The sequence below is a fragment of the Trachymyrmex septentrionalis genome, unplaced genomic scaffold (assembly GCF_001594115.1).
Source record: "Trachymyrmex septentrionalis isolate Tsep2-gDNA-1 unplaced genomic scaffold, Tsep1.0 scaffold166, whole genome shotgun sequence".
Classification (NCBI taxonomy): domain Eukaryota; kingdom Metazoa; phylum Arthropoda; class Insecta; order Hymenoptera; family Formicidae; genus Trachymyrmex; species Trachymyrmex septentrionalis.
The window spans coordinates 34,218-43,903 of NW_017304822.1; positions in this window are offsets into that span (position 1 = coordinate 34,218).

The following is a 9,686-nucleotide window of genomic DNA, read 5'->3' on the forward strand; positions in this document are numbered from 1 at the left end:
AAAGTAGTAATGTCCCAAGCCAAATTTTACCTTTGTCTGCTTTATTTGCAATAAACTGCAAAATCTAATTAAAAAAAATAATTTAATAAGCGTTAAATATATATATATATATATATATATATATATATATATATATATACTAACATTATTAACAATTCGGATACTTGCATAAATTTTATTAAATAGTTGAGTAATTTTAAGACATCATTATAAAACATCAATTATGTTACATTATCGCCAATATCAAAGTGCAACACTATCCCTTACGTTAAATGATATTCCGTTATTTTTAACTTCAATATGTGTCAAAATCAGTCTACTTTTAGTTTCAAAGTACAGCATTCATATTAATATATGAACTTAGTAACTACAATGTTTAGTTAAATTAATGATATATTGAGTAGAAACAAGGCCGACATATAGAAAACAGACATTATTAAAAAATAAATAAAAATCAAAATAGTTATATAATACAACACTACGAATTTAAAGTATTGTATTCTTTTATATGTATTTTTAAGATATTTATACATATCAATACTAATTACAAAACCTTTATCAATTATTTTCAATATGTGCCAAAATACATTTTGCAGAATATTTATTAGCGTGATAGTAGAATGTAGATGGTATAATAGTAGAATTGACAGTATGATAGTATAACAGAGTATTGATGATATAAAATAATTTTCAAAAACTCAGTTGTGATATATAAAATAAAATATAATTTTTTAAATTTTTTCTAGCTTATCATTAGCTATGGCGTTAGAATATACAAGTGTATATAAGTATCCTAAAATATATAAAAGAATAACACAATTGTTATGTAATGTCTCAATTTTATATAGTATGTAAACATTCCATAAAATTTTGGTAGGTGTCCGAATTATGAGAGCTAGTAAAATTACGCATAAGACAATTGAAATTCTATATAAAATTTTGTTGTAATTATTTACTTCTTTACGTAAATTCTTATCGAGATTATAATTGGACAACTTGTGAAGAATTGCTACTGTGTAAGAATAGAAAGAGAACTGCAATAGATTTACGACAAGAACGAAGTGTACGGCCGGACCCGAGCCCTTCGAAAGATCTCATAAGTAACTCAAGAGCGAGTTGTCAGATATGTCATGAGGAAGGACATATCGCCACCAAATGACAAAAATTAAAATATAACTTAGAAACTGAAATCTTAGTCTGTCAGATTTGTAAAAAACGCGGACACAGTGACGATAAATGTCGGTTGCGCGATCCCCGCTCTGCAAGACCCGTGAACGCACTACAATCCAATGTAATTTTCTGTCAGTTATGCTCAAAACCGGGGCATAATGCTAAAATGTATCGAAATAATAATAATGTTCTAATTTCTCAATAAATAAAAATTCAGTTGTTTGCCAATGGTGTGACAAATCCGGTCACCTCGCTGTCAATTGCTGGCAAAGGCAAAATTCCGAACGTAATTTTGATAATAAAAAAATTATTTGCCACACTTGTAATAATCCGGGGCATATTGCTAGAGATTGCTGTTCAAAATTAAATCAACAGAATAATTCAAAAAACAGCGCATTCGTCGTTATTGCAAGGAGACGGGTCATCTCCTCGAGGAATGCCAGTTGCACATTGCGAGCAATAATCGGAGAAAGGCCTCTCACCAGGGAAACTCCGACGGTCCCTTGAAGGCGGATGTGCAACAGGGGCCCGAACGGATCCCACACCCGACGTCATAAAAGGAGCAATAGACAAAAAACTGGAAGTACGACCCGTAACGGTGACTCTTAGTAAACACGGTCGTGTACCTACTGTCGAAGTAAATTTTTGCAAATCCATTCCGGTCGTAACTCTTATGATAGACACCGGCTCAGGACCAAATATAATTAAAGAAATTTTTATACCGAAAGGCAGTACTATTGACTATAACAATATTTTAAAACTAAATGGCATAAACGAATATCCCGTCCACATTTTCGGAAAAATAACCCTATCAGTTTTTGGAAAGGAAGTAATTTTTCATATCGTATCCAATGATTTTCCCATTTCACAGGCCGGCGTATTAGGCAATAATTTCTTCGAACAAAATTCTTCGAAAATAGATTACGCGAAGGGATACTTAGATATCGGGAATAAAGGTACCCTTCTTGTCACCCAAAGCCATTATTGCATCTCCACGCTCGGAATCTTTATTTTACGTCAGAGTAGAAAATCCCGAAATAAAAATTGGATATATTCCGAAAATAAAATTAGCTCACGGAATTTATTTAGGAGACACCATAGTAGAAAGTGTCTCTGGAAAGACGTACCTAAATATCATAAGCACGTTGGACGAAGAAGTGAAAGTTCAAGTGCCAACCTTACGCCTTAAACCTCTAGATGAATTGTTCGATAATCACAAATTAACTATCGAAACACAAGACGATCGAACAAAAATTACGGATATACAGGTCGATTTTTCGGGCTTGAACCACCAAGAGCGTAAGGAAGTGCCCAACTGCGATGCAGATTTGAAAAATAGCAAAGACGAGTTTATTAATAATAATAAAGACGGAAAAATTGAAGAGAATATGATATTAAATAAAGTAAAGAAAGATATTAATAACATTACCCAAAATATGGGTGAGAATAAAGTTAAAGAAAAAATTCAAGAAATTATGAGAGGAAATAAGAAATTAAATAAAAATTTTAATCCAGAGGAAGGTTCTCAAACCTTCACCGAGATTTCACTCTAGATTTCGAAATCCATGGAGGGGGAAGTTACCAAACCCCTCCTGAAAATCAAGTTAATTCCAAAATCCTGGGAGAGGGAAATTTCCAAACCTCTCCTGAAAATTTATTCAATTCTAAAATCCTTAAAGAGGAAAGTTGTCACACTTCCTCTAAAAATCAGTTCAATTCCCAAATCCTTGGAGAGGGAAATTTCCAAACCTCTCCGAAAAATTTGAATAATCCTAGAATTCCAGAGGAAGGTTTCCGTACCTTCCTGGTAAATTCTACTCCTCTCGGTTGCGAGGAGGGAAGTAACCAAAGCTCACTACGCAATGCGACTCAATTTAATTTTGAAGAATCTAAGGGAAAGGACTTTTTAATACTTCCAGAAGAAATTAAATTTTCCAGAGTTGGAACATCCATGAGTAATAATAATCAAACCTCTCGCGTTATTAATGAAGAACTAGCAAAAATAACGAAATTATATGATCAAGATGTCAGATCCTCCTATAGTTATGAAAAGGAAAGTAAACCGTCTTCAAAAATTCCTGCGTCAACACAAGTTTAATCCCAAGAAGTAATAGAGAAATTCGTACGTAAATGTAAATCAAAACAAAAGGAGAGGGCAGAAAAAGATAATATATCGCTCGAATGCCTTACATTGTCAGAGAAACCGAATAGGAATAAACATACAGAAATTGTGGAATTATTACGTTTGGGACACCTAAATGAACGAGAAAAGAAAAACATAATAAATCTTATATCCAATAGTCAGGACAGATTTCATATTCCTGGAGAAAAATTAACCGCAACTAATGTATTGCAACATCAAATACACAACAGATGATCGACCTATAAATACATGACAATACAGATTCCCACAACTTCATAAAGAAGAAATAAATAAGCAGGTAGAAGAACTGCTCGAAGGTGGCATAGTAAAGCCTTCTCAATCGCCTTACAATACGCCCATGGATAGTCCCGAAAAAAGAGGACTCTAAAGGAAACAAAAGATGGAGAATGGTGTTGGATTTTCGTGCTCTGAACGAAAAAACTGTCGGAGACGCATATCCATTATCTAATATTGTTGATATCCTAGATCAATTAGACGGAGCACAATATTTTTCTGTATGTAATTTGGCTTCCGGATTCCATCAGATAAAAATGGATCCTGCGGATGGCTACAAGACCGCCTTCACAACTTCTTTCGGGCATTACGAATTCGAACGCATGCCCTTCGCATTAAAAAACGCTCCTGCTACTTTCCAAAGATTAATGGATCTAGTACTATCAGGATTACAAGGCCAGGAATTATTCGTTTACATGGATGGCATTGTCTTATATGCCACATCGTTAGAGGAACACGCAAGAAAATATACTTTATTAATAGACCAACTTCGAAAAGCTAATCTGAAATTACAGCCTGATAAATGCAAATTTTTGAAAACAGAAGTAACATACCTAGGGCGGTAAGAATAGAGTCAGACCGGATCCAAAAAAGTTAGACGCCGTAAGGCATTTTCCGAGACCTAAAACTCCAAAAAATATTAAACAATTTCTGGAATTAGCAGGATATTATCGCAGATTTATACCAAGCTTCTCGAAATTGGCGAAGCCACTAACGAATTTATTAAAGAATGATACGGCTTTCGAATGGACACCCGTATAGTTTAATAATATATTTTACTTGATAATTTTCACAACATTTTTTTTTTCATGCAATGAAAATATCTTAGCTTCTAATTCTTTACAAGATATTGGAATCATGCAATGATATTTTAGAGTTCCCTTTATCGTTTTAGCTTTTGTAAATCGTTCCGATAGTAATTTTTTTTCTTCTTTGTGCTCATCATTTGTAGAATAGCGACAAGTAATGTTTGGCAGTGATTCTGTCGCCCAATTAAATTCGATTCGAAATTAATTACCCATAAACTTTTTTTTATGCAAATTGTCAAGAAATAATTGTTACAAAGCTGATTTTTAACATTTTTTGCAATTTAATTAAAAATTTTGAGGTTATGTCAAAAAAAATTTTCGAGAAAAGTTGTAGATCTGTCAATTATCTACAACTTTTACATTTAACTTTTTTTGATACGAGTTACAGATTTCGTTTTATTAGCAAAAAACCGTTTTTTTGGCCGTTACGCGCTATATAAATTAATATTTTAACAATAATAATTGAAAAGGTACCATATTTTGAAAACATGTTTTTGACGTAAAATTTGACGGAGAATGCGATAAAAATACTAAAAACTTGATTCGTTTTGGGGGCGTTTGTTAAAAATCGATTTAAACAATTAAATTGTTAATAACAATATAAATTTGTTAGTATTTTTTGTAAAAAAAATTTTTTTCTTACAGTTCAGTCCTTCAGCTACAAAAGTGCAATTGGTGAAAATTTTGTAGCTCTTAAAGATTCGGACCTATGGATTTATGAAAATGAGTCTCCAAGCCAAAAAACTTGCCATTCTCAAATGTTCGATCACTTGTATTATCGAAAATATGCAAATAAAAAAAAATTCCTCGGACACGTATCTCTTTTTTTTCGACATAGAATCCGTAAAAAAAGTTTCAGTCAAATCGAAGAGGTGCCGATTAATTTTCATCAAAATCTGTTCGGTTTGTAAAAGAATTACCCATATTGCAAAATTCCGCCAAAACCACACTTATCTTTTATATAATACTAGCCTACATTGTGCTCCTCGGTCCTTTGTTTCCACGAAATGAATGATGATCTTTTTAGGGATATATATACATATGTCTTTCATTCGATTTTCGTGCGTAATCGCGATCAAGATATACAGTTGGCCGCGCTTTTCATTTTTCACGACGTTACGTTACTGGATTCCTCTAGTACTATACTGCGCATGCGTTAAAAAGGCGGCTCGCCTAACAACACTGCCACACAGCAGAGAGAGAGAGAGAGAGAGAGAGAGAGAGAGTGGCAAATTGCATCACGTGATCCGTCTCTTCTGATTAGGCATCAAAGTTCCATAAGCAAGGAAGAAATTGGAGAAAACTTTGGGGTCACGTGATTTCCATTCTGGACGTAGACATTCTTTCCCTGAGAGACTCTCTAGGTTCCCCATGGAATGATTTTTTCGGAAAACGGACTGTTATTCTAACTTCAAATCGTCTTTTAATTTAAAAGATTTTTTTATCATCTTCTGTTATAATAAAAAATATATTGAAATTTTAATTGCGGATTTTGCAATATAATAAATGTCTTTTTTCATAAAATATTTGAAATAAATTTTTTCACAATTTCGGAAATATTGATCCATGGGGAAACCAGTAATAAAAATGTCGGATCGACAAGCACGCAATTTTATCTCCATATAAATGATTATGTTTACATGCTGGAAAAATAAATACTTATATATTAATGAATACTTATCAAACAATTATTTATCAATAATGAATTTCTTGTTATAACATATAAAAATTCAATTTCGATAATTTTGTATTTAACATATATATACAAATAGTAATGCATCTCAATAATTCTGATTGGTTGATCTCCATTCTATTATTTTTCCGAGATTCCATTTTCCGAAATTCCGACTATCATGGGGCAGCAGCCTTAGGATATATCTACACAACTTGCATAGCTGAATAAACATACGCATAAAGAAAATTATCCAATCGCATTTTTTCTATAAAGACGCACGTAAAATGTGATTGAATAATTTTCTTTAGAGATGAACTTAAAATCCCCGAAGCGCTTCTACCTACAGAGAAACTATTACTAGTATATTATACGCCTCTACACAAGTTCAATAAATATATATCATATTTCTAAAAACAGCGAAAACACTCTAACAGAGTTACTGCCCTACCCTATATATACATATATTATATAATAGAATAAGTACGTACATTTAAAATATAACGTGTTCTAGATCTTCTTAACAATTAATTCTTTTGAATTTAACTCTTTTGCTTCTACCGGCTATGTCTGGCATCCACGAAAAGATTCGTATAAACGATCGCTGGCTGTAGTCAGCCTTCTCAAAATAATTAATTTATAATGTCCCTTATAATAAGAATTACTCCAAATTATCTTGTACAGCATATATAGCCAAGCGTAACTAATTTTGTCAAATAATATATTTAAACATAATTAATGGTGGTAGTATATTGATGTTTATAATGCTACACTGTGACATGAAGGTAAAGTTTAAAAAACGGCAAAGAAATTATAATTATTTTGTTTTGGATATAGTTCTTATTTTTTTAAACATGTCAAGGTGGCGTTGTTCAGGCGTAAACTGTATCTTTAAACATCAAAGACTGTCCACATATAATGTATACATTTTTGGTGTGGGGTCCCAGTCAATTGTGATATTCCAGTGGACCGATTTCTGAGCGAAAGTGTTAACAAAACTATTTTCTTTAAGTATATAGTAATGATAGCATACTTTCTTTCAGGCGTATTCCACGGTTTTGTCCGTTACAATAATTCTTGCGCAGGTATGTAACAGACTTCCTACTCACGCAATAATGCATGAGATATTTTGTTTGATTATGATTTTGTATGAACAAAACACTCGCGCGTATATAATTAAATGCAATTTATTTAAACCAAAATCTTGTCATAACAATCAGAAAGAATTTGTTATGACAAAATTCGAGATTTTACAACTAGAAGTAGAATTATATAAGTATTATATTATTTATTACATTATTATAAGGATTTGTTTAATATTTTTCAGTTTGGTTGGGAAATTTATAATATTTCAATTGAATAGTGATGATAGCAATTAGTTATTTTAATCTCAGCGCTCTAGTAGTGCAAATATTGTGTCAATTAACACAAATTAGGCGTGTTAATATTTTTTTGTTTAATGCATTCTTTCACCAAAAGTAATTCTTTATCTTCTTTTAAATGAAAATCTCGAATTATTTCTGCCATAAATTTCGCAATTATCTTTCCAATAATATCTGCTCTTTCAGAACACATGGAACTTTTCACTTTTTCAGCAAGTTGTATAAATTTTGTATAAAATTTAACCACAAATTTTTAGTCCATCAGTCATATGTTGTTTTGAAAGCGATGAAGACGTTTTATCTTGCTCAGTATCAAAACTCGCATTTTTCACTCTATTATAATATGCGATTTCATGTAATTTGATTTTCAAATATGTTTATCGTTTACCATGCTGGTAAATTTTACTAAAATACTTATTCAATACAGAGAATCACTGTGCATGCGAGTGAATCGAATGTTTACTGAAATGAGCAATATTTCGATTGGCGCGCGATCTACTTGTTGCGTTCAGAATCATCATCCAAGATTCAGAATCTTTTTTTTTTCAGAATTATTTTTTTCAGAATCAATTTTAAGAAATCCATGTTGCTTCTTCGTGCAACTACTATTTGATTTATGGACTACTATTTCATAAATTGCACAGCTTTTATATGAAGCAAATGTTGTTACGACGTCACAACTGGAGCATTATATTAGACTAAAAAATGATAAAAAGATCTCAGTTTCGAAACTTTTTGTCGTTATCAGCATTAAGACTTCGCAGATACGTATTAATAAGTATTCTTTAAATCCTGGAAAAAGATTTTCAAAGAAGTAAGAGAGAAAAAAATAATTGTTATACAAAAATTATGTGTTTTGGTAATACAGATGACTTTAGAATTCACTTCTTTTTAAGGGACCCGCCCTCCCTATTTAAGTGCAGCACATCTTTCAATATTATGAACGCGTGATCGTGTTTATTTATACTCTGCAATATTTATTGAATAATTTGTTGAAATTATCTATTTTTTTTTTTTTCATTTTATCATATTCTAATTAAGCTTTTTCTTATACTTGTATTATTTTTGTTTTGAAAGCAGAGAATTTGTGTCTTTAAGGTAGAGAATTTGTAAAGCAAGGAATATATATTTTAAAGGAAAGAATTTGTGATTAAAAGCAGAGAATTTGTCTGTTTCATTCTACTTGAGAACGAAATAAAAATTTAAACATACATATATATATTATCAACTTTATTTGATAATAGCTTTTTAAAGAGGGGCAAGCGACAATTAAAATATTTGTAGATCACTTAGGGTTACGATCTTATCAATATATGTCAAGATTATCGAAATTGGCAAAAGGTCGTCTATTTATTAAAGTTTTACAAAAAAATACGTAGATTCAATGAATAATTTTGTTAAACAAACAAGTATATGTTTCATTACACCTGATTTATCTAATTATTCTATTCATAAAAATATTAGGATATTACGATTATTAGAAAATTAATAGTTTACGAGATATTTAATGTGTCATGCCAATTATATGTGTCAAAAAAATGTATCTACAATATAATATTGGTTTTTTTTAACTTCTGACTTAAACCTTGTACATGCAGAATGATTATAGAGAAATCATATTACGTATGAAATCTTATAATTTTAATTTAAAAAGCACAGATAAGCGTTATATTTTTTTCATTGTCTGTCATCATATCTCTATCTAGAAAAAAATAATGTGACAATACGTTCCTCTCGAAACAATTCCACTTTTATAGAGAACTTTCTTTAAAGTTTTTAAAATATGTTGATGTGAAAGTTAGATTGAGACATTCTACGAGTATGTGTGTATATATATATATAAATATAATAGAGAAAAAAGGAAAAACAGATAAACAAACTGTAGAGAAAAGGTATAAAAATTATAAAATAAAAACTTATTGTTTATAAAACTCTTCATCTTGAATAGGAACGTAAAATCTCATGGAATCGTACATGCTTGGAAAGCGTTGCAGTAGCGGTCCGTTGAACGACTGATGTAGTAACATTGCCCGAGCTCTTTCTAAGTTTTGTTCCCTCTATCACATTTCTTTAGGGACGCATATGAAATTGTTCAACCAACACAAGTGAAAGATAAAAAATGCAAGCGCCGATATATGACAGCTTTGTTAGTGTAATAAAAGATTTTTTTTTTTAAGGACATTCGACGTATTATTGTAATACGACATATTTCGCGA